Genomic DNA, 23,411 nt, shown 5'->3' on the forward strand with positions numbered 1-23,411 from the left:
AACGCTGGACAGGGTTTCCTGTACGTTTTTGAGGTTCGCAGGGATCTATGTGTGGATGTTTCTTGGTGTGAAAAGCATGACACCTTTTGGGGTGACACCAGGCTCTTCTGGGAGTTAATTTGCATAATCTCTACTTTCTATTTTATGTGACATGGGCTGCAGTTACATTGTTCTGTTAATAGAGGGCAACACACAGGTCATAGTTCCAAACAGGGGTGCACAGTCTGCTTGCTAGCTTACATTTACAGTTCTATTTGGGATTCACCGCCTTTTCATAAACTGAGTACTCTTCTGGAGTATTTCTAACTTATGTAGGTGTTTTGGGGGTGTTACGTGCCTTTGTATGACTGCTGCAAACCACTTGATATTAGACATTGATTGGAAACGACATAAAAAATCCTGACACATATTGTAAGCGGACATAAAATGACCTATATTAGCTAATATAAGTAAACAGACATCACTCCCCCCTCCCCACAAAAAGGGATGTATGCGTACACAAAAAATAAAAATGAAAAACAAGCAACTACTGCAGTTAAAATCTAAAAATGTAAATTCAGTTACATGATCATGACTCGGAAGGGGAAGTTAAAAAGTAAAAAAACACACGGTAGGAGAGAGGTTAGCTTTACATGCCATGAGGGAGGAAGAGGTCTTCCAAGCACTGTTGTGTATGTTGGTCAATCCCTCTGAAACGCAAAAGGGATGTGCACATAGAAATCAAAGCAGAGTCATCCAGAGAGACTATTTAATTCTTTTTTTTTCAAATTTTCAAAAGGAAGCTGCTATCAAATTGAACTATTCATCACAGCCACTGCTAGGAAATCTATGTGCATAAAATGACAATACACCCAAAGGAAAACAAAATATAGCTATAACATGTCAGATTACTAAATTCAGAGTCCAGCCTACTAACCATTAGACCATGGAACCTAAATACTTCCGCAAATGCTGAACTTCATTATGCCAAAACAGAGGCAGTCAGAAACAATATTTAATATTGCTTAATCATATGCCTCAAGAGGAAGAATTTGATCTACATGCTCTATAAAGCACAGAGATTGCTATAGCACAACGTCAATCGACAACATCGCTGTGTTTGTATGATATCAGTCAATTGGGACTATGAATCTGTAAAAATTGTAAATGTGCTCTATATTGCCATTTCTGATTCATCGCTCTCAGGTGCATCTTGCAAGGGTTCCATGGTGTAATGGTTAGCACTTTGGACTTTGAATCCAACAATCCGAGTTTAAGTCTCGGTGGGACCGTTATCTTGCTCTTACACTCCATTTTCTAATTTCTCAAATTACAATTCAACAGAGTTAATATTCAGAACTTCAGTCAACTCTCTCTGCACGACATTACATTTAAATGCACTTTGGTGCCTGATACCAATACAGTGATGCAACTACATATCGTTAATGTACAATCCCTAAGGTCAAACAGAGTGGGCACCCAGATATCTCTCAGAAACATTTTCCACAGATGAATAATGTCCAACCTTAACTCTATGAAAAGAAAAATGTACACACTATGTGCAGTAGATTCTCTGCTCACTGGAACATGCAGAAACAACATTGATGTGAAAAGATTGGAAAAAGCCCTATTTTATTAACATTAAAAAATGTTATACAATTATTTTGGTGAATCATATTCACTTTCACAATCATTCCTATGTTTCAAGCAATTTGATGGTCTTATTAAATGTGTAAAAAATGTAATTCTTTGAGTTGACAAACTGTATGGAGAGCAAACTTTTTATAACTTACAAGAGTTATGAGTTCTAGAAAGTAGTGCATTTACTGATCAAGTGCCCTTGTTTAAATGTACTTACTTTATTTGGATCACACCTTTCTCGAAAGAAGAAATAAACTCTAAATTATCAGGAAACAATTCAACTGATTTTAGGGGCCTCCTGGGCTTTCAATGCAAATCGCTGAGATCAAAAGCCAGTTTAATAGCCATTATACCTTGGAGCTTTGGAGATATGAGAGTGGGCAGTTTCTTTGTGGCAAAAGAGAGTCATCCCCAGAAACTATTAATATTCTTTGGTCAAAGAAGACTGCCATCAAAGTGGGCTGTAAAGCAAAGCTATTGCTGTTATATCTATCTGCAAATGAAAGGCAACTCTAAAAGAGAAGCAGCCCCAAGGTCCCACCGAGACTTGAACTCGGATCGCTGGATTCAGAGTCCAGAGTGCTAACCATTACACCATGGAACCCACATATTCAGTAGCATGATGCACTTCATTCTGGAAAAACAGAGCACATCAGAGAAAATATGTAATATTCCTATATCATTAGACTCCAGAGGAAGAATTTGATCCAAATGAGACATGAAGCCAATACTTTGCGATTGCACAGCATCCAACAGCAACAGTGCTGCTTCGATATAATATCAGTAAACGGTTACTATAGGTCAGTAAAAATCTTGACTGTGCCCTATATTCTCATTGCCCTTATGAAGCTCTGCTCAACAAGGGTTCCATGGTGTAATGGTTAGCATTTTGGACTTTGAATCCAGCGATCCGAGTTCAAGTCTCGGTGGAACCTCTCTCTTGCTCTAACACACTTTGTCTCCTTGTTGTCTTAAATTATAGGCCAAAGATAGTAATATTCATAAGGTTAGTGGTGTAGGGTATTCATTTTCGCTCTCACTCTCTGGCATAACTTTTCATAAAAATCCACTTTTGTGCCTAGCACCTTAACCTTTATGCATTTTTTTTAAATGTATGAACAGTGAGGTCATTCTGAGTCGATGGGCAGATCGGCATCGGAAACATACATAAAAGATTTGAAATTTTCAAACTTAACTCAATGTTAAGAAACATGCTCAATCTGTGACCCAATGGATTCTCTTTTTACTTGAAGATGCAGCAACAACATTAATAATACCATTTTGGGAAAAGCAGCTCTATTGTATCGCCATTCTCTTTCAAAATTGTTAAAGGGTTAATCCTATGAAAAGCGACCACATTCAGAATCAATGATATTAATCAAGCGTCTTAACAGTCTTTACATGTTTGTAAAATGAAGGTATCAGTTTGAGATGAAAAATAGAACGAAGAACACACTTTTCTTAATTCACAAAAGGCCTGAGGTGTATAAATACTGTTTGTACCGACCAAGGGCCCATTCGTGAATGTACTTACTTTAGTTGGATCATACCTTTCTTCAAAGAAGACATCCACAATAAACGATAAGGGAAAGGTTCGACTGATGGTAAACTCTTACAGAGATTTGAATGCAAATTATTGGATTCAAACTCCAGGGTGCTACCATTACACCATGGGTCTTTCACACCACAGAAAGTGGTGGGTTTCATTGTGGCTAAAGAGCGTCATCCATGGAAAATCTTTCTTTTTTCAAATGCACCCAGGGAATAATGCTATGAAAGTGGGCGACACAGCAGCGTCATTGCTATTAAAACAAGACACTGAGAGGAAAACAAACACAGTAATTCCCAAGGTCCCACTGAGATTTGAACTCGGATCGCTGGATTCAGAGTCCAGAGTGCTAACCATTACACCATGGAACCTACATACTTAGTGACATGATGAACGTCATTGCAGCAAAAAAAGAGCCTTTTAGAGAATGTATGCAATATTCTTTTATCTTATGCCTCCAGAGGAAGAATCCTATCCAAATGAGCTGTAAAGCAAAGAGTTTGCTATTGCGCAACAACCAACTAAACAGTTCCACATTTGCATAATATCCGTGGGCTAGGAATATGAGTTTGTTAAAATGATGCATGAGATCTCGATTCTCATTTCTGTTACAACTCTGTCAGGTTGCACCAGCAAGGGGCCCATGGTGTAATGGTTAGCAAAGAACATTACTGAAGGGCCCCTCGGCCAGCCAGAAAGCCAAAATGGAGAGAACGGGCATGAACTGGTTGTGAATGAGCTTCAAAATGCGTTCACAGGTAATTGAACTGGTGATCTCCTCAGTTTATACACCTGGAACTCCTGTCAATAGCAACAGTCGGCAGCTGGGTTGCCAGACATTTCGTCGAAAAAAATTTGTCGACAGGACAATTGGTCGAAACCATTTGGTCGAAAACCAAATGGTCGAATTGCTTTGTTTTTTATTTTCACATTTTTTTTTGGGGGGGGGTTTGGGGGGGTCCCCCCAACCCCCTTTTTTTCTAAAAACCCCTTTTTTTCCCTAAACTACAACCTAAAAAATATATATATAAATAAATAAAAAAAACAACCATTTGGCTTTCGACCAAATTACGTCGACCAAATGTCTTTCGACGAAATGTCTTTCAACGAAATGTCCGGACAGCGGCAGCTGGTCTGTGTCAGTAATGGCAATTTGATTTTGCCATTTTCACAACTCCCTAATAAATGAACAAAATGTTCCATTTGTAGGCACAGTTACATGCTATGGTATGTATACCATGCTTAATAACCACCATAGGAGGCTCAGAGCACCATCCGCATTCTTACGTACAAAACATGTAAGGAAATAATCAGATCTTTTGCTCTGCAGGAGTCAGGCTTCTTTAAAGCCTGACAAAGTGGCAGAGTGCCATTGTAAACTGAGGCATGATGAAACCATGCCCAAGAACCCAGGCAGGTTAAACCCTTCCACTCATGCCCCTAGGCCCCGAACGGCCACGAACAGCCAGGTTCTATAGACAGGGCAGCTGGCATGGATTATGGACACTTTTAACATAGGGTGGTTTTTCAACCTTATCTCCTCTGGGAGCAAAGCGCTGGACAGGGTTTCCTGTACGTTTTTGAGGTTCGCAGGGATCTATGTGTGGATGTTTCTTGGTGTGAAAAGCATGACACCTTTTGGGGTGACACCAGGCTCTTCTGGGAATTAATTTGCATAATCTCTACTTTCTATTTTATGTGACATGGGCTGCAGTTACATTGTTCTGTTAATAGAGGGCAACACACAGGTCATAGTTCCAAACAGGGGTGCACAGTCTGCTTGCTAGCTTACATTTACAGTTCTATTTGGGATTCACCGCCTTTTCATAAACTGAGTACTCTTCCGGAGTATTTCTAACTTATGTAGGTGTTTTGGGGGTGTTACGTGCCTTTGTATGACTGCTGCAAACCACTTGATATTAGACATTGATTGGAAACGACATAAAGAATCCTGACACATATTGTAAGCGGACATAAAATGACCTATATTAGCTAATATAAGTAAACAGACATCACTCCCCCCTCCCCACAAAAAGGGATGTATGCGTACACAAAAAATAAAAATGAAAAACAAGCAACTACTGCAGTTAAAATCTAAAAATGTAAATTCAGTTACATGATCATGACTCGGAAGGGGAAGTTAAAAAGTAAAAAAACACACGGTAGGAGAGAGGTTAGCTTTACATGCCATGAGGGAGGAAGAGGTCTTCCAAGCACTGTTGTGTATGTTGGTCAATCCCTCTGAAACGCAAAAGGGATGTGCACATAGAAATCAAAGCAGAGTCATCCAGAGAGACTATTTAATTCTTTTTTTTTCAAATTCTCAAAAGGAAGCTGCTATCAAATTGAACTATTCATCACAGCCACTGCTAGGAAATCTATGTGCATAAAATGACAATACACCCAAAGGAAAACAAAATATAGCTATAACATGTCAGATTACTAAATTCAGAGTCCAGCCTACTAACCATTAGACCATGGAACCTAAATACTTCCGCAAATGCTGAACTTCATTATGCCAAAACAGAGGCAGTCAGAAACAATATTTAATATTGCTTAATCATATGCCTCAAGAGGAAGAATTTGATCTACATGCTCTATAAAGCACAGAGATTGCTATAGCACAACGTCAATCGACAACATCGCTGTGTTTGTATGATATCAGTCAATTGGGACTATGAATCTGTAAAAATTGTAAATGTGCTCTATATTGCCATTTCTGATTCAACGCTCTTAGGTGCATCTTGCAAGGGTTCCATGGTGTAATGGTTAGCACTTTGGACTTTGAATCCAATGATCCGAGTTCAAGTCTCGGTGGGACCGTTATCTTGCTCTTACACTCCATTTTCTAATTTCTCAAATTACAATTCAACAGAGTTAATATTCAGAAGTTCAGTCGACTCTCTCTGCACGACATTACATTTAAATGCACTTTGGTGCCTGATACCAATACAGTGATGCAACTACATATGGTTAATGTACAATCCCTAAGGTCAATCAGAGTGGGCACCCAGATATCTCTCAGAAACATTTTCCACAGATGAATAATGTCCAACCTTAACTCTATGAAAAGAAAAATGTACACACTATGTGCAGTAGATTCTCTGCTCACTGGAACATGCAGAAACAACATTGATGTGAAAAGATTGGAAAAAGCCCTATTTTATTAACATTAAAAAATGTTATACAATTATTTTGGTGAATCATATTCACTTTCACAATCATTCCTATGTTTCAAGCAATTTGATGGTCTTATTAAATGTGTAAAAAATGTAATTCTTTGAGTTGACAAACTGTATGGGGAGCAAACTTTTTATAACTTACAAGAGTTATGAGTTCTAGAAAGTAGTGCATTTACTGATCAAGTGCCCTTGTTTAAATGTACTTACTTTATTTGGATCACACCTTTCTCGAAAGAAGAAATAAACTCTAAATTATCAGGAAACAATTCAACTGATTTTAGGGGCCTACTGGGCTTTCAATGCAAATCGCTGAGATCAAAAGCCAGTTTAATAGCCATTATACCTTGGAGCTTTGGAGATATGAGAGTGGGCAGTTTCTTTGTGGCAAAAGAGAGTCATCCCCAGAAACTATTAATATTCTTTGGTCAAAGAAGACTGCCATCAAAGTGGGCTGTAAAGCAAAGCTATTGCTGTTATATCTATCTGCAAATGAAAGGCAACTCTAAAAGAGAAGCAGCCCCAAGGTCCCACTGAGACTTGAACTCAGATCGCTGGATTCAGAGTCCAGAGTGCTAATCATTACACCATGGAACCCAGATATTCAGTAGCATGATGCACTTCATTCTGGAAAAACAGAGCACATCAGAGAAAATATGTAATATTCCTATATCATTAGACTCCAGAGGAAGAATTTGATCCAAATGAGACATGAAGCCAATACTTTGCGATTGCACAGCATCCAACAGCAACAGTGCTGCTTCGATATAATATCAGTAAACGGTTACTATAGGTCAGTAAAAATCTTGACTGTGCCCTATATTCTCATTGCCCTTATGAAGCTCTGCTCAACAAGGGTTCCATGGTGTAATGGTTAGCACTTTGTACTTTGAATCCAGCGATCCGAGTTCAAGTCTCGGTGGAACCTCTCTCTTGCTCTAACACACTTTGTCTCCTTGTTGTCTTAAATTATAGGCCAAAGATAGTAATATTCATAAGGTTAGTGGTGTAGGGTATTCATTTTCGCTCTCACTCTCTGGCATAACTTTTCATAAAAATCCACTTTTGTGCCTAGCACCTTAACCTTTATGCATTTTTTTTAAATGTATGAACAGTGAGGTCATTCTGAGTCGATGGGCAGATCTGCATCGGAAACATACATAAAAGATTTGAAATTTTCAAACTTAACTCAATGTTAAGAAACATGCTCAATCTGTGACCCAATGGATTCTCTTTTTACTTGAAGATGCAGCAACAACATTAATAATACCATTTTGGGAAAAGCAGCTCTATTGTATCGCCATTCTCTTTCAAAATTGTTAAAGGGTTAATCCTATGAAAAGCGACCACATTCAGAATCAATGATATTAATCAAGCGTCTTAACAGTCTTTACATGTTTGTAAAATGAAGGTATCAGTTTGAGATGAAAAATAGAACGAAGAACACACTTTTCTTAATTCACAAAAGGCCTGAGGTGTATAAATACTGTTTGTACCGACCAAGGGCCCATTCGTGAATGTACTTACTTTAGTTGGATCATACCTTTCTTCAAAGAAGACATCCACAATAAACGATAAGGGAAAGGTTCGACTGATGGTAAACTCTTACAGAGATTTGAATGCAAATTATTGGATTCAACCTCCAGGGTGCTACCATTACACCATGGGTCTTTCACACCACAGAAAGTGGTGGGTTTCATTGTGGCTAAAGAGCGTCATCCATGGAAAATCTTTCTTTTTTCAAATGCACCCAGGGAATAATGCTATGAAAGTGGGCGACACAGCAGCATCATTGCTATTAAAACAAGACACTGAGAGGAAAACAAACACAGTAATTCCCAAGGTCCCACCGAGATTTGAACTCGGATCGCTGGATTCAGAGTCCAGAGTGCTAACCATTACACCATGGAACCTACATACTTAGTGACATGATGAACGTCATTGCAGCAAAAAAGAGCCTTTTAGAGAATGTATGCAATATTCTTTTCTCTTATGCCTCCAGAGGAAGAATCCTATCCAAATGAGCTGTAAAGCAAAGAGTTTGCTATTGCGCAACAACCAACTAAACAGTTCCACATTTGCATAATATCCGTGGGCTAGGAATATGAGTTTGTTAAAATGATGCATGAGATCTCGATTCTCATTTCTGTTACAACTCTGTCAGGTTGCACCAGCAAGGGGCCCATGGTGTAATGGTTAGCAAAGAACATTACTGAAGGGCCCCTCGGCCAGCCAGAAAGCCAAAATGGAGAGAACGGGCATGAACTGGTTGTGAATGAGCTTCAAAATGCGTTCACAGGTAATTGAACTGGTGATCTCCTCAGTTTATACACCTGGAACTCCTGTCAATAGCAACAGTCGGCAGCTGGGTTGCCAGACATTTCGTCGAAAAAAATTTGTCGACAGGACAATTGGTCCAAACCATTTGGTCGAAAACCAAATGGTCGAATTGCTTTGTTTTTTATTTTCACATTTTTTTTTGGGGGGGGGGTTTGGGGGGGTCCCCCCAACCCCCTTTTTTTCTAAAAACCCCTTTTTTTCCCTAAACTACAACCTAAAAAATATATATATAAATAAATAAAAAAATCGACCATTTGGCTTTCGACCAAATTACGTCGACCAAATGTCTTTCAACGAAATGTCTTTCGACGAAATGTCCGGACAGCGGCAGCTGGTCTGTGTCAGTAATGGCAATTTGATTTTGCCATTTTCACAACTCCCTAATAAATGAACAAAATGTTCCATTTGTAGGCACAGTTACATGCTATGGTATGTATACCATGCTTAATAACCACCATAGGAGGCTCAGAGCACCATCCGCATTCTTACGTACAAAACATGTAAGGAAATAATCAGATCTTTTGCTCTGCAGGAGTCAGGCTTCTTTAAAGCCTGACAAAGTGGCAGAGTGCCATTGTAAACTGAGGCATGATGAAACCATGCCCAAGAACCCAGGCAGGTTAAACCCTTCCACTCATGCCCCTAGGCCCCGAACTAGACAGGGCAGCTGGCATGGATTATGGACACTTTTAACATAGGGTGGTTTTTCAACCTTATCTCCTCTGGGAGCAAAGCGCTGGACAGGGTTTCCTGTACGTTTTTGAGGTTCGCAGGGATCTATGTGTGGATGTTTCTTGGTGTGAAAAGCATGACACCTTTTGGGGTGACACCAGGCTCTTCTGGGAGTTAATTTGCATAATCTCTACTTTCTATTTTATGTGACATGGGCTGCAGTTACATTGTTCTGTTAATAGAGGGCAACACACAGGTCATAGTTCCAAACAGGGGTGCACGGTCTGCTTGCTAGCTTACATTTACAGTTCTATTTGGGATTCACCGCCTTTTCATAAACTGAGTACTCTTCCGGAGTATTTCTAACTTATGTAGGTGTTTTGGGGGTGTTACGTGCCTTTGTATGACTGCTGCAAACCACTTGATATTAGACATTGATTGGAAACGACATAAAAAATCCTGACACATATTGTAAGCGGACATAAAATGACCTATATTAGCTAATATAAGTAAACAGACATCACTCCCCCCTCCCCACAAAAAGGGATGTATGCGTACACAAAAAATAAAAATGAAAAACAAGCAACTACTGCAGTTAAAATCTAAAAATGTAAATTCAGTTACATGATCATGACTCGGAAGGGGAAGTTAAAAAGTAAAAAAACACACGGTAGGAGAGAGGTTAGCTTTACATGCCATGAGGGAGGAAGAGGTCTTCCAAGCACTGTTGTGTATGTTGGTCAATCCCTCTGAAACGCAAAAGGGATGTGCACATAGAAATCAAAGCAGAGTCATCCAGAGAGACTATTTAATTCTTTTTTTTTCAAATTCTCAAAAGGAAGCTGCTATCAAATTGAACTATTCATCACAGCCACTGCTAGGAAATCTATGTGCATAAAATGACAATACACCCAAAGGAAAACAAAATATAGCTATAACATGTCAGATTACTAAATTCAGAGTCCAGCCTACTAACCATTACACCATGGAACCTAAATACTTCCGCAAATGCTGAACTTCATTATGCCAAAACAGAGGCAGTCAGAAACAATATTTAATATTGCTTAATCATATGCCTCAAGAGGAAGAATTTGATCTACATGCTCTATAAAGCACAGAGATTGCTATAGCACAACGTCAATCGACAACATCGCTGTGTTTGTATGATATCAGTCAATTGGGACTATGAATCTGTAAAAATTGTAAATGTGCTCTATATTGCCATTTCTGATTCAACGCTCTCAGGTGCATCTTGCAAGGGTTCCATGGTGTAATGGTTAGCACTTTGGACTTTGAATCCAACGATCCGAGTTCAAGTCTCGGTGGGACCGTTATCTTGCTCTTACACTCCATTTTCTAATTTCTCAAATTACAATTCAACAGAGTTAATATTCAGAAGTTCAGTCGACTCTCTCTGCACGACATTACATTTAAATGCACTTTGGTGCCTGATACCAATACAGTGATGCAACTACATATGTTTAATGTACAATCCCTAAGGTCAATCAGAGTGGGCACCCAGATATCTCTCAGAAACATTTTCCACAGATGAATAATGTCCAACCTTAACTCTATGAAAAGAAAAATGTACACACTATGTGCAGTAGATTCTCTGCTCACTGGAACATGCAGAAACAACATTGATGTGAAAAGATTGGAAAAAGCCCTATTTTATTAACATTAAAAAATGTTATACAATTATTTTGGTGAATCATATTCACTTTCACAATCATTCCTATGTTTCAAGCAATTTGATGGTCTTATTAAATGTGTAAAAAATGTAATTCTTTGAGTTGACAAACTGTATGGAGAGCAAACTTTTTATAACTTACAAGAGTTATGAGTTCTAGAAAGTAGTGCATTTACTGATCAAGTGCCCTTGTTTAAATGTACTTACTTTATTTGGATCACACCTTTCTCGAAAGAAGAAATAAACTCTAAATTATCAGGAAACAATTCAACTGATTTTAGGGGCCTCCTGGGCTTTCAATGCAAATCGCTGAGATCAAAAGCCAGTTTAATAGCCATTATACCTTGGAGCTTTGGAGATATGAGAGTGGGCAGTTTCTTTGTGGCAAAAGAGAGTCATCCCCAGAAACTATTAATATTCTTTGGTCAAAGAAGACTGCCATCAAAGTGGGCTGTAAAGCAAAGCTATTGCTGTTATATCTATCTGCAAATGAAAGGCAACTCTAAAAGAGAAGCAGCCCCAAGGTCCCACTGAGACTTGAACTCAGATCGCTGGATTCAGAGTCCAGAGTGCTAATCATTACACCATGGAACCCAGATATTCAGTAGCATGATGCACTTCATTCTGGAAAAACAGAGCACATCAGAGAAAATATGTAATATTCCTATATCATTAGACTCCAGAGGAAGAATTTGATCCAAATGAGACATGAAGCCAATACTTTGCGATTGCACAGCATCCAACAGCAACAGTGCTGCTTCGATATAATATCAGTAAACGGTTACTATAGGTCAGTAAAAATCTTGACTGTGCCCTATATTCTCATTGCCCTTATGAAGCTCTGCTCAACAAGGGTTCCATGGTGTAATGGTTAGCACTTTGTACTTTGAATCCAGCGATCCGAGTTCAAGTCTCGGTGGAACCTCTCTCTTGCTCTAACACACTTTGTCTCCTTGTTGTCTTAAATTATAGGCCAAAGATAGTAATATTCATAAGGTTAGTGGTGTAGGGTATTCATTTTCGCTCTCACTCTCTGGCATAACTTTTCATAAAAATCCACTTTTGTGCCTAGCACCTTAACCTTTATGCATTTTTTTTAAATGTATGAACAGTGAGGTCATTCTGAGTCGATGGGCAGATCTGCATCGGAAACATACATAAAAGATTTGAAATTTTCAAACTTAACTCAATGTTAAGAAACATGCTCAATCTGTGACCCAATGGATTCTCTTTTTACTTGAAGATGCAGCAACAACATTAATAATACCATTTTGGGAAAAGCAGCTCTATTGTATCGCCATTCTCTTTCAAAATTGTTAAAGGGTTAATCCTATGAAAAGCGACCACATTCAGAATCAATGATATTAATCAAGCGTCTTAACAGTCTTTACATGTTTGTAAAATGAAGGTATCAGTTTGAGATGAAAAATAGAACGAAGAACACACTTTTCTTAATTCACAAAAGGCCTGAGGTGTATAAATACTGTTTGTACCGACCAAGGGCCCATTCGTGAATGTACTTACTTTAGTTGGATCATACCTTTCTTCAAAGAAGACATCCACAATAAACGATAAGGGAAAGGTTCGACTGATGGTAAACTCTTACAGAGATTTGAATGCAAATTATTGGATTCAACCTCCAGGGTGCTACCATTACACCATGGGTCTTTCACACCACAGAAAGTGGTGGGTTTCATTGTGGCTAAAGAGCGTCATCCATGGAAAATCTTTCTTTTTTCAAATGCACCCAGGGAATAATGCTATGAAAGTGGGCGACACAGCAGCATCATTGCTATTAAAACAAGACACTGAGAGGAAAACAAACACGGTAATTCCCAAGGTCCCACCGAGATTTGAACTCGGATCGCTGGATTCAGAGTCCAGAGTGCTAACCATTACACCATGGAACCTACATACTTAGTGACATGATGAACGTCATTGCAGCAAAAAAAGAGCCTTTTAGAGAATGTATGCAATATTCTTTTCTCTTATGCCTCCAGAGGAAGAATCCTATCCAAATGAGCTGTAAAGCAAAGAGTTTGCTATTGCGCAACAACCAACTAAACAGTTCCACATTTGCATAATATCCGTGGGCTAGGAATATGAGTTTGTTAAAATGATGCATGAGATCTCGATTCTCATTTCTGTTACAACTCTGTCAGGTTGCACCAGCAAGGGGCCCATGGTGTAATGGTTAGCAAAGAACATTACTGAAGGGCCCCTCGGCCAGCCAGAAAGCCAAAATGGAGAGAACGGGCATGAACTGGTTGTGAATGAGCTTCAAAATGCGTTCACAGGTAATTGAACTGGTGATCTCCTCAGTTTATACACCTGGAACTCCTGTCAATAGCAACAGTCGGCAGCTGGGTTGCCAGACATTTCGTCGAAAAAAATTTGTCGACAGGACAATTGGTCCAAACCATTTGGTCGAAAACCAAATGGTCGAATTGCTTTGTTTTTTATTTTCACATTTTTTTTTGGGGGGGGGTTTGGGGGGGTCCCCCCAACCCCCTTTTTCTCTAAAAACCCCTTTTTTTCCCTAAACTACAACCTAAAAAATATATATATAAATAAATAAAAAAATCGACCATTTGGCTTTCGACCAAATTACGTCGACCAAATGTCTTTCAACGAAATGTCTTTCGACGAAATGTCCGGACAGCGGCAGCTGGTCTGTGTCAGTAATGGCAATTTGATTTTGCCATTTTCACAACTCCCTAATAAATGAACAAAATGTTCCATTTGTAGACACAGTTACATGCTATGGTATGTATACCATGCTTAATAACCACCATAGGAGGCTCAGAGCACCATCCGCATTCTTACGTACAAAACATGTAAGGAAATAATCAGATCTTTTGCTCTGCAGGAGTCAGGCTTCTTTAAAGCCTGACAAAGTGGCAGAGTGCCATTGTAAACTGAGGCATGATGAAACCATGCCCAAGAACCCAGGCAGGTTAAACCCTTCCACTCATGCCCCTAGGCCCCGAACTAGACAGGGCAGCTGGCATGGATTATGGACACTTTTAACATAGGGTGGTTTTTCAACCTTATCTCCTCTGGGAGCAAAGCGCTGGACAGGGTTTCCTGTACGTTTTTGAGGTTCGCAGGGATCTATGTGTGGATGTTTCTTGGTGTGAAAAGCATGACACCTTTTGGGGTGACACCAGGCTCTTCTGGGAGTTAATTTGCATAATCTCTACTTTCTATTTTATGTGACATGGGCTGCAGTTACATTGTTCTGTTAATAGAGGGCAACACACAGGTCATAGTTCCAAACAGGGGTGCACGGTCTGCTTGCTAGCTTACATTTACAGTTCTATTTGGGATTCACCGCCTTTTCATAAACTGAGTACTCTTCCGGAGTATTTCTAACTTATGTAGGTGTTTTGGGGGTGTTACGTGCCTTTGTATGACTGCTGCAAACCACTTGATATTAGACATTGATTGGAAACGACATAAAAAATCCTGACACATATTGTAAGCGGACATAAAATGACCTACATTAGCTAATATAAGTAAACAGACATCACTCCCCCCTCCCCACAAAAAGGGATGTATGCGTACACAAAAAATAAAAATGAAAAACAAGCAACTACTGCAGTTAAAATCTAAAAATGTAAATTCAGTTACATGATCATGACTCGGAAGGGGAAGTTAAAAAGTAAAAAAACACACGGTAGGAGAGAGGTTAGCTTTACATGCCATGAGGGAGGAAGAGGTCTTCCAAGCACTGTTGTGTATGTTGGTCAATCCCTCTGAAACGCAAAAGGGATGTGCACATAGAAATCAAAGCAGAGTCATCCAGAGAGACTATTTAATTCTTTTTTTTTCAAATTCTCAAAAGGAAGCTGCTATCAAATTGAACTATTCATCACAGCCACTGCTAGGAAATCTATGTGCATAAAATGACAATACACCCAAAGGAAAACAAAATATAGCTATAACATGTCAGATTACTAAATTCAGAGTCCAGCCTACTAACCATTAGACCATGGAACCTAAATACTTCCGCAAATGCTGAACTTCATTATGCCAAAACAGAGGCAGTCAGAAACAATATTTAATATTGCTTAATCATATGCCTCAAGAGGAAGAATTTGATCTACATGCTCTATAAAGCACAGAGATTGCTATAGCACAACGTCAATCGACAACATCGCTGTGTTTGTATGATATCAGTCAATTGGGACTATGAATCTGTAAAAATTGTAAATGTGCTCTATATTGCCATTTCTGATTCAACGCTCTCAGGTGCATCTTGCAAGGGTTCCATGGTGTAATGGTTAGCACTTTGGACTTTGAATCCAACGATCCGAGTTCAAGTCTCGGTGGGACCGTTATCTTGCTCTTACACTCCATTTTCTAATTTCTCAAATTACAATTCAACAGAGTTAATATTCAGAAGTTCAGTCGACTCTCTCTGCAAGACATTACATTTAAATGCACTTTGGTGCCTGATACCAATACAGTGATGCAACTACATATGGTTAATGTACAATCCCTAAGGTCAATCAGAGTGGGCACCCAGATATCTCTCAGAAACATTTTCCACAGATGAATAATGTCCAACCTTAACTCTATGAAAAGAAAAATGTACACACTATGTGCAGTAGATTCTCTGCTCACTGGAACATGCAGAAACAACATTGATGTGAAAAGATTGGAAAAAGCCCTATTTTATTAACATTAAAAAATGTTATACAATTATTTTGGTGAATCATATTCACTTTCACAATCATTCCTATGTTTCAAGCAATTTGATGGTCTTATTAAATGTGTAAAAAATGTAATTCTTTGAGTTGACAAACTGTATGGAGAGCAAACTTTTTATAACTTACAAGAGTTATGAGTTCTAGAAAGTAGTGCATTTACTGATCAAGTGCCCTTGTTTAAATGTACTTACTTTATTTGGATCACACCTTTCTCGAAAGAAGAAATAAACTCTAAATTATCAGGAAACAATTCAACTGATTTTAGGGGCCTCCTGGGCTTTCAATGCAAATCGCTGAGATCAAAAGCCAGTTTAATAGCCATTATACCTTGGAGCTTTGGAGATATGAGAGTGGGCAGTTTCTTTGTGGCAAAAGAGAGTCATCCCCAGAAACTATTAATATTCTTTGGTCAAAGAAGACTGCCATCAAAGTGGGCTGTAAAGCAAAGCTATTGCTGTTATATCTATCTGCAAATGAAAGGCAACTCTAAAAGAGAAGCAGCCCCAAGGTCCCACCGAGACTTGAACTCGGATCGCTGGATTCAGAGTCCAGAGTGCTAACCATTACACCATGGAACCCACATATTCAGTAGCATGATGCACTTCATTCTGGAAAAACAGAGCACATCAGAGAAAATATGTAATATTCCTATATCATTAGACTCCAGAGGAAGAATTTTATCCAAATGAGACATGAAGCCAATACTTTGCGATTGCACAGCATCCAACAGCAACAGTGCTGCTTCGATATAATATCAGTAAATGGTTACTATAGGTCAGTAAAAATCTTGACTGTGCCCTATATTCTCATTGCCCTTATGAAGCTCTGCTCAACAAGGGTTCCATGGTGTAATGGTTAGCACTTTGGACTTTGAATCCAGCGATCCGAGTTCAAGTCTCGGTGGAACCTCTCTCTTGCTCTAACACACTTTGTCTCCTTGTTGTCTTAAATTATAGGCCAAAGATAGTAATATTCATAAGGTTAGTGGTGTAGGGTATTCATTTTCGCTCTCACTCTCTGGCATAACTTTTCATAAAAATCCACTTTTGTGCCTAGCACCTTAACCTTTATGCATTTTTTTTAAATGTATGAACAGTGAGGTCATTCTGAGTCGATGGGCAGATCTGCATCGGAAACATACATAAAAGATTTGAAATTTTCAAACTTAACTCAATGTTAAGAAACATGCTCAATCTGTGACCCAATGGATTCTCTTTTTACTTGAAGATGCAGCAACAACATTAATAATACCATTTTGGGAAAAGCAGCTCTATTGTATCGCCATTCTCTTTCAAAATTGTTAAAGGGTTAATCCTATGAAAAGCGACCACATTCAGAATCAATGATATTAATCAAGCGTCTTAACAGTCTTTACATGTTTGTAAAATGAAGGTATCAGTTTGAGATGAAAAATAGAACGAAGAACACACTTTTCTTAATTCACAAAAGGCCTGAGGTGTATAAATACTGTTTGTACCGACCAAGGGCCCATTCGTGAATGTACTTACTTTAGTTGGATCATACCTTTCTTCAAAGAAGACATCCACAATAAACGATAAGGGAAAGGTTCGACTGATGGTAAACTCTTACAGAGATTTGAATGCAAATTATTGGATTCAACCTCCAGGGTGCTATCATTACACCATGGGTCTTTCACACCACAGAAAGTGGTGGGTTTCATTGTGGCTAAAGAGCGTCATCCATGGAAAATCTTTCTTTTTTCAAATGCACCCAGGGAATAATGCTATGAAAGTGGGCGACACAGCAGCGTCATTGCTATTAAAACAAGACACTGAGAGGAAAACAAACACAGTAATTCCCAAGGTCCCACCGAGATTTGAACTCGGATCGCTGGATTCAGAGTCCAGAGTGCTAACCATTACACCATGGAACCTACATACTTAGTGACATGATGAACGTCATTGCAGCAAAAAAAGAGCCTTTTAGAGAATGTATGCAATATTCTTTTATCTTATGCCTCCAGAGGAAGAATCCTATCCAAATGAGCTGTAAAGCAAAGAGTTTGCTATTGCGCAACAACCAACTAAACAGTTCCACATTTGCATAATATCCGTGGGCTAGGAATATGAGTTTGTTAAAATGATGCATGAGATCTCGATTCTCATTTCTGTTACAACTCTGTCAGGTTGCACCAGCAAGGGGCCCATGGTGTAATGGTTAGCAAAGAACATTACTGAAGGGCCCCTCGGCCAGCCAGAAAGCCAAAATGGAGAGAACGGGCATGAACTGGTTGTGAATGAGCTTCAAAATGCGTTCACAGGTAATTGAACTGGTGATCTCCTCAGTTTATATACCTGGAACTCCTGTCAATAGCAACAGTCGGCAGCTGGGTTGCCAGACATTTCGTCGAAAAAAATTTGTCGACAGGACAATTGGTCGAAACCATTTGGTCGAAAACCAAATGGTCGAATTGCTTTGTTTTTTATTTTCACATTTTTTTTGGGGGGGGGGTTTGGGGGGGTCCCCCCAACCCCCTTTTTTTCTAAAAACCCCTTTTTTTCCCTAAACTACAACCTAAAAAATATATATATAAATAAATAAAAAAAACGACCATTTGGCTTTCGACCAAATTACGTCGACCAAATGTCTTTCGACGAAATGTCTTTCGACGAAATGTCCGGACAGCGGCAGCTGGTCTGTGTCAGTAATGGCAATTTGATTTTGCCATTTTCACAACTCCCTAATAAATGAACAAAATGTTCCATTTGTAGGCACAGTTACATGCTATGGTATGTATACCATGCTTAATAACCACCATAGGAGGCTCAGAGCACCATCCGCATTCTTACGTACAAAACATGTAAGGAAATAATCAGATCTTTTGCTCTGCAGGAGTCAGGCTTCTTTAAAGCCTGACAAAGTGGCAGAGTGCCATTGTAAACTGAGGCATGATGAAACCATGCCCAAGAACCCAGGCAGGTTAAACCCTTCCACTCATGCCCCTAGGCCACGAACGGCCACGAACGGCCAGGTTCTATAGACAGGGCAGCTGGCATGGATTATGGACACTTTTAACATAGGGTGGTTTTTCAACCTTATCTCCTCTGGGAGCAAAGCGCTGGACAGGGTTTCCTGTACGTTTTTGAGGTTCGCAGGGATCTATGTGTGGATGTTTCTTGGTGTGAAAAGCATGACACCTTTTGGGGTGACACCAGGCTCTTCTGGGAGTTAATTTGCATAATCTCTACTTTCTATTTTATGTGACATGGGCTGCAGTTACATTGTTCTGTTAATAGAGGGCAACACACAGGTCATAGTTCCAAACAGGGGTGCACAGTCTGCTTGCTAGCTTACATTTACAGTTCTATTTGGGATTCACCGCCTTTTCATAAACTGAGTACTCTTCCGGAGTATTTCTAACTTATGTAGGTTTTTTGGGGGTGTTACGTGCCTTTGTATGACTGCTGCAAACCACTTGATATTAGACATTGATTGGAAACGACATAAAAAATCCTGACACATATTGTAAGCGGACATAAAATGACCTATATTAGCTAATATAAGTAAACAGACATCACTCCCCCCGCCCAACAAAAAGGGATGTATGCGTACACAAAAAATAAAAATGAAAAACAAGCAACTACTGCAGTTAAAATCTAAAAATGTAAATTCAGTTACATGATCATGACTCGGAAGGGGAAGTTAAAAAGTAAAAAAACACACGGTAGGAGAGAGGTTAGCTTTACATGCCATGAGGGAGGAAGAGGTCTTCCAAGCACTGTTGTGTATGTTGGTCAATCCCTCTGAAACGCAAAAGGGATGTGCACATAGAAATCAAAGCAGAGTCATCCAGAGAGACTATTTAATTCTTTTTTTTTCAAATTCTCAAAAGGAAGCTGCTATCAAATTGAACTATTCATCACAGCCACTGCTAGGAAATCTATGTGCATAAAATGACAATACACCCAAAGGAAAACAAAATATAGCTATAACATGTCAGATTACTAAATTCAGAGTCCAGCCTACTAACCATTAGACCATGGAACCTAAATACTTCCGCAAATGCTGAACTTCATTATGCCAAAACAGAGGCAGTCAGAAACAATATTTAATATTGCTTAATCATATGCCTCAAGAGGAAGAATTTGATCTACATGCTCTATAAAGCACAGAGATTGCTATAGCACAACGTCAATCGACAACATCGCTGTGTTTGTATGATATCAGTCAATTGGGACTATGAATCTGTAAAAATTGTAAATGTGCTCTATATTGCCATTTCTGATTCAACGCTCTCAGGTGCATCTTGCAAGGGTTCCATGGTGTAATGGTTAGCACTTTGGACTTTGACTCCAACGATCCGAGTTCAAGTCTCGGTGGGACCGTTATCTTGCACTTACACTCTAATTTCTCAAATTACAATTCAACAGAGTTAATTTTCAGAAGTTCAGTCGACTCTCTCTGCACGACATTACATTTAAATGCACTTTGGTGCCTGATGCCAATACAGTGATGCAACTACATATCGTTAATGTACAATCCCTAAGGTCAATCAGAGTGGGCACCCAGATATCTCTCAGAAACATTTTCCACAGATGAATAATGTCCAACCTTAACTCTATGAAAAGAAAAATGTACACACTATGTGCAGTAGATTCTCTGCTCACTGGAACATGCAGAAACAACATTGATGTGAAAAGATTGGAAAAAGCCCTATTTTATTAACATTAAAAAATGTTATACAATTATTTTGGTGAATCATATTCACTTTCACAATCATTCCTATGTTTCAAGCAATTTGATGGTCTTATTAAATGTGTAAAAAATGTAATTCTTTGAGTTGACAAACTGTATGGAGAGCAAACTTTGTATAACTTACAAGAGTTATGAGTTCTAGAAAGTAGTGCATTTACTGATCAAGTGCCCTTGTTTAAATGTACTTACTTTATTTGGATCACACCTTTCTCGAAAGAAGAAATAAACTCTAAATTATCAGGAAACAATTCAACTGATTTTAGGGGCCTCCTGGGCTTTCAATGCAAATCGCTGAGATCAAAAGCCAGTTTAATAGCCATTATACCTTGGAGCTTTGGAGATATGAGAGTGGGCAGTTTCTTTGTGGCAAAAGAGAGTCATCCCCAGAAACTATTAATATTCTTTGGTCAAAGAAGACTGCCATCAAAGTGGGCTGTAAAGCAAAGCTATTGCTGTTATATCTATCTGCAAATGAAAGGCAACTCTAAAAGAGAAGCAGCCCCAAGGTCCCACCGAGACTTGAACTCGGATCGCTGGATTCAGAGTCCAGAGTGCTAACCATTACACCATGGAACCCACATATTCAGTAGCATGATGCACTTCATTCTGGAAAAACAGAGCACATCAGAGAAAATATGTAATATTCCTATATCATTAGACTCCAGAGGAAGAATTTGATCCAAATGAGACATGAAGCCAATACTTTGCGATTGCACAGCATCCAACAGCAACAGTGCTGCTTCGATATAATATCAGTAAACGGTTACTATAGGTCAGTAAAAATCTTGACTGTGCCCTATATTCTCATTGCCCTTATGAAGCTCTGCTCAACAAGGGTTCCATGGTGTAATGATTAGCACTTTGGACTTTGAATCCAGCGATCCGAGTTCAAGTCTCGGTGGAACCTCTCTCTTGCTCTAACACACTTTGTCTCCTTGTTGTCTTAAATTATAGGCCAAAGATAGTAATATTCATAAGGTTAGTGGTGTAGGGTATTCATTTTCGCTCTCACTCTCTGGCATAACTTTTCATAAAAATCCACTTTTGTGCCTAGCACCTTAACCTTTATGCATTTTTTTTAAATGTATGAACAGTGAGGTCATTCTGAGTCGATGGGCAGATCTGCATCGGAAACATACATAAAAGATTTGAAATTTTCAAACTTAACTCAATGTTAAGAAACATGCTCAATCGGTGACCCAATGGATTCTCTTTTTACTTGAAGATGCAGCAACAACATTAATAATACCATTTTGGGAAAAGCAGCTCTATTGTATCGCCATTCTCTTTCAAAATTGTTAAAGGGTTAATCCTATGAAAAGCGACCACATTCAGAATCAATGATATTAATCAAGCGTCTTAACAGCCTTTACATGTTTGTAAAATGAAGGTATCAGTTTGAGATGAAAAATAGAACGAAGAACACACTTTTCTTAATTCACAAAAGGCCTGAGGTGTATAAATACTGTTTGTACCGACCAAGGGCCCATTCGTGAATGTACTTACTTTAGTTGGATCATACCTTTCTTCAAAGAAGACATCCACAATAAACGATAAGGGAAAGGTTCGACTGATGGTAAACTCTTACAGAGATTTGAATGCAAATTATTGGATTCAACCTCCAGGGTGCTACCATTGCACCATGGGTCTTTCACACCACAGAAAGTGGTGGGTTTCATTGTGGCTAAAGAGCGTCATCCATGGAAAATCTTTCTTTTTTCAAATGCACCCAGGGAATAATGCTATGAAAGTGGGCGACACAGCAGCGTCATTGCTATTAAAACAAGACACTGAGAGGAAAACAAACACAGTAATTCCCAAGGTCCCACCGAGATTTGAACTCGGATCGCTGGATTCAGAGTCCAGAGTGCTAACCATTACACCATGGAACCTACATACTTAGTGACATGATGAACGTCATTGCAGCAAAAAAAGAGCCTTTTAGAGAATGTATGCAATATTCTTTTATCTTATGCCTCCAGAGGAAGAATCCTATCCAAATGAGCTGTAAAGCAAAGAGTTTGCTATTGCGCAACAACCAACTAAACAGTTCCACATTTGCATAATATCCGTGGGCTAGGAATATGAGTTTGTTAAAATGATGCATGAGATCTCGATTCTCATTTCTGTTACAACTCTGTCAGGTTGCACCAGCAAGGGGCCCATGGTGTAATGGTTAGCAAAGAACATTACTGAAGGGCCCCTCGGCCAGCCAGAAAGCCAAAATGGAGAGAACGGGCAGGAACTGGTTGTGAATGAGCTTCAAAATGCGTTCACAGGTAATTGAACTGGTGATCTCCTCAGTTTATATACCTGGAACTCCTGTCAATAGCAACAGTCGGCAGCTGGGTTGGCAGACATTTCGTCGAAAAAAATTTGTCGACAGGACAATTGGTCGAAACCATTTGGTCGAAAACCAAATGGTCGAATTGCTTTGTTTTTTATTTTCACATTTTTTTTTGGGGGGGGGGTTTGGGGGGGTCCCCCCAACCCCCTTTTTTTCTAAAAACCCCTTTTTTTCCCTAAACTACAACCTAAAAAATATATATATAAATAAATAAAAAAAACGACCATTTGGCTTTCGACCAAATTACGTCGACCAAATGTCTTTCGACGAAATGTCTTTCGACGAAATGTCCGGACAGCGGCAGCTGGTCTGTGTCAGTAATGGCAATTTGATTTTGCCATTTTCACAACTCCCTAATAAATGAACAAAATGTTCCATTTGTAGGCACAGTTACATGCTATGGTATGTATACCATGCTTAATAACCACCATAGGAGGCTCAGAGCACCATCCGCATTCTTACGTACAAAACATGTAAGGAAATAATCAGATCTTTTGCTCTGCAGGAGTCAGGCTTCTTTAAAGCCTGACAAAGTGGCAGAGTGCCATTGTAAACTGAGGCATGATGAAACCATGCCCAAGAA

At 39.1% G+C, this 23,411-nt stretch overlaps 20 non-coding genes across 20 annotated transcripts; 10 read left to right on the forward strand and 10 right to left on the reverse strand.

Annotated features, from left to right (window-relative positions):
- Positions 1–1,199: 1,199 nt before the first annotated feature.
- On the forward strand, positions 1,200–1,271 carry TRNAQ-UUG (transfer RNA glutamine (anticodon UUG)). The gene has a single exon. It is a non-coding gene; the product is annotated as a tRNA-Gln (tRNA).
- An 881-nt stretch (positions 1,272–2,152) lies between these two features.
- Positions 2,153–2,224, reverse strand: TRNAQ-CUG (transfer RNA glutamine (anticodon CUG)). The gene has a single exon. It is a non-coding gene; the product is annotated as a tRNA-Gln (tRNA).
- A 259-nt stretch (positions 2,225–2,483) lies between these two features.
- Positions 2,484–2,555, forward strand: TRNAQ-UUG (transfer RNA glutamine (anticodon UUG)). The gene has a single exon. It is a non-coding gene; the product is annotated as a tRNA-Gln (tRNA).
- A 913-nt stretch (positions 2,556–3,468) lies between these two features.
- Positions 3,469–3,540, reverse strand: TRNAQ-CUG (transfer RNA glutamine (anticodon CUG)). Its single transcript has one exon. It is a non-coding gene; the product is annotated as a tRNA-Gln (tRNA).
- A 2,380-nt stretch (positions 3,541–5,920) lies between these two features.
- TRNAQ-UUG (transfer RNA glutamine (anticodon UUG)) lies at positions 5,921–5,992 on the forward strand. Its single transcript has one exon. It is a non-coding gene; the product is annotated as a tRNA-Gln (tRNA).
- Positions 5,993–6,873: 881 nt separating this feature from the next.
- On the reverse strand, positions 6,874–6,945 carry TRNAQ-CUG (transfer RNA glutamine (anticodon CUG)). The gene has a single exon. It is a non-coding gene; the product is annotated as a tRNA-Gln (tRNA).
- A 259-nt stretch (positions 6,946–7,204) lies between these two features.
- Positions 7,205–7,276, forward strand: TRNAQ-UUG (transfer RNA glutamine (anticodon UUG)). Its single transcript has one exon. It is a non-coding gene; the product is annotated as a tRNA-Gln (tRNA).
- A 913-nt stretch (positions 7,277–8,189) lies between these two features.
- TRNAQ-CUG (transfer RNA glutamine (anticodon CUG)) lies at positions 8,190–8,261 on the reverse strand. The gene has a single exon. It is a non-coding gene; the product is annotated as a tRNA-Gln (tRNA).
- Positions 8,262–10,619: 2,358 nt separating this feature from the next.
- Positions 10,620–10,691, forward strand: TRNAQ-UUG (transfer RNA glutamine (anticodon UUG)). Its single transcript has one exon. It is a non-coding gene; the product is annotated as a tRNA-Gln (tRNA).
- Positions 10,692–11,572: 881 nt separating this feature from the next.
- On the reverse strand, positions 11,573–11,644 carry TRNAQ-CUG (transfer RNA glutamine (anticodon CUG)). The gene has a single exon. It is a non-coding gene; the product is annotated as a tRNA-Gln (tRNA).
- A 259-nt stretch (positions 11,645–11,903) lies between these two features.
- On the forward strand, positions 11,904–11,975 carry TRNAQ-UUG (transfer RNA glutamine (anticodon UUG)). Its single transcript has one exon. It is a non-coding gene; the product is annotated as a tRNA-Gln (tRNA).
- A 913-nt stretch (positions 11,976–12,888) lies between these two features.
- On the reverse strand, positions 12,889–12,960 carry TRNAQ-CUG (transfer RNA glutamine (anticodon CUG)). Its single transcript has one exon. It is a non-coding gene; the product is annotated as a tRNA-Gln (tRNA).
- Positions 12,961–15,318: 2,358 nt separating this feature from the next.
- On the forward strand, positions 15,319–15,390 carry TRNAQ-UUG (transfer RNA glutamine (anticodon UUG)). Its single transcript has one exon. It is a non-coding gene; the product is annotated as a tRNA-Gln (tRNA).
- An 881-nt stretch (positions 15,391–16,271) lies between these two features.
- TRNAQ-CUG (transfer RNA glutamine (anticodon CUG)) lies at positions 16,272–16,343 on the reverse strand. Its single transcript has one exon. It is a non-coding gene; the product is annotated as a tRNA-Gln (tRNA).
- Positions 16,344–16,602: 259 nt separating this feature from the next.
- On the forward strand, positions 16,603–16,674 carry TRNAQ-UUG (transfer RNA glutamine (anticodon UUG)). The gene has a single exon. It is a non-coding gene; the product is annotated as a tRNA-Gln (tRNA).
- Positions 16,675–17,587: 913 nt separating this feature from the next.
- On the reverse strand, positions 17,588–17,659 carry TRNAQ-CUG (transfer RNA glutamine (anticodon CUG)). Its single transcript has one exon. It is a non-coding gene; the product is annotated as a tRNA-Gln (tRNA).
- Positions 17,660–20,039: 2,380 nt separating this feature from the next.
- On the forward strand, positions 20,040–20,111 carry TRNAQ-UUG (transfer RNA glutamine (anticodon UUG)). The gene has a single exon. It is a non-coding gene; the product is annotated as a tRNA-Gln (tRNA).
- An 874-nt stretch (positions 20,112–20,985) lies between these two features.
- TRNAQ-CUG (transfer RNA glutamine (anticodon CUG)) lies at positions 20,986–21,057 on the reverse strand. Its single transcript has one exon. It is a non-coding gene; the product is annotated as a tRNA-Gln (tRNA).
- A 259-nt stretch (positions 21,058–21,316) lies between these two features.
- Positions 21,317–21,388, forward strand: TRNAQ-UUG (transfer RNA glutamine (anticodon UUG)). The gene has a single exon. It is a non-coding gene; the product is annotated as a tRNA-Gln (tRNA).
- A 913-nt stretch (positions 21,389–22,301) lies between these two features.
- On the reverse strand, positions 22,302–22,373 carry TRNAQ-CUG (transfer RNA glutamine (anticodon CUG)). Its single transcript has one exon. It is a non-coding gene; the product is annotated as a tRNA-Gln (tRNA).
- Positions 22,374–23,411: the final 1,038 nt, after the last annotated feature.

The sequence above is a fragment of the Ambystoma mexicanum genome, chromosome 5p (genome assembly GCF_040938575.1).
Source record: "Ambystoma mexicanum isolate Mex_15411 chromosome 5p, UKY_AmexF1_1, whole genome shotgun sequence".
In the NCBI taxonomy this organism is placed as follows: domain Eukaryota; kingdom Metazoa; phylum Chordata; class Amphibia; order Caudata; family Ambystomatidae; genus Ambystoma; species Ambystoma mexicanum.